Source organism: Bactrocera latifrons, unplaced genomic scaffold (genome assembly GCF_001853355.1).
Source record: "Bactrocera latifrons isolate USDA-ARS-PBARC rearing strain unplaced genomic scaffold, ASM185335v1 scaffold_848, whole genome shotgun sequence".
NCBI classification, from domain to species: Eukaryota; Metazoa; Arthropoda; class Insecta; order Diptera; family Tephritidae; genus Bactrocera; species Bactrocera latifrons.
The window spans coordinates 56,950-58,193 of NW_017537543.1; positions in this window are offsets into that span (position 1 = coordinate 56,950).

Genomic DNA, 1,244 nt, shown 5'->3' on the forward strand with positions numbered 1-1,244 from the left:
ATAAATGTAAAATTATATTTCAAATCATAAGCGTTACTTAAAAATTCATATGTGTAAGAAGACTTTGAATATTTCTTAAAAAAAATTAAAAATAATAAAAACAATGGAAAAACCTCACATTTACGTAAACAAAAGAAAATCTTGCTAGTTTTACTATTTATAACTCAGAAAGGCCGAACCGATTTGGCCGAAAATTGGTGGGGCGCTATCTTGGAAACCATGGTGAGGACATAGGATACTTTTCAGTTCATAAATGCAAATTATATTTTAAGTCATAAGCATTTGTTAAAAATTCATATGTGTAGGAATTATTTGAATATTTCTTTAAAAAAATTAGCAATAATAAAAACAATAGAAAAATCTCACATCTATATAAAAAAAAAAGAAAGTCTTGTTAGATACACCATTTATAGCTCAAGAACGACTAAACCGATTTGGCTTGAAATTGGTGGGGAGATAGCGTAGAACCAAGGTAAGGACATAGGATACTTTTCAATTCATAAAAGAGTAAATGAATGTTAGAAATATCAACAAGAAGAAGAGTAGTTTGCAATCGTCGACCGACTTTGACACATACACCACGAAATAGCATAATATTTTCCGCTTCTTAAAAATCAATTTCTAGAATAACATGAAATATTTATTTATTTTAATTTAACAAACACACACACAAATAAACATTGTCATTGAATATACTTACTATTGTAAATCCTGACAAGCGTGTTCTTTTATTTAATGTGCGGCACGATACGACACGTTATGAATACGATACGTTAAGAGCAAGTATTTCATTAAGAGTTCAGAAGCTGGGAAGCATTAAAAATAGCAAAAAAGAATGCGTGAAAAAAGACCAAATTTCCAATCTAAAAGTGCAGGAGCTCGAGCGCTCCAACAATCGCAATTTCCGCTATCGGCAGTTTTATTTGAATACCAAATTTAGAAAGTGAGTGCGAAAGAATCAGTCGCGTTTCAAGACAAAACTGACATAAGTAAGAGTGAGAAAATAGCACTACTAGAACATGCGTATACGACAAAGCGAAATTGCTAAAGTGCAGAAGCAACGCCAACTAGATCGCCGTATCAACGTGAAGCTAAACTAGTGGGTGTCTCATCAACGAAGTGGAAAAGGACAGCGAAGAGAAAAAGCAACGTTAAATGATAACAAACGACCAGCATGAAAATCTACGAGTACGTATACTAACGCAGCAACGAGAAACTTAAACAACGAATGTCAACGGAGATTC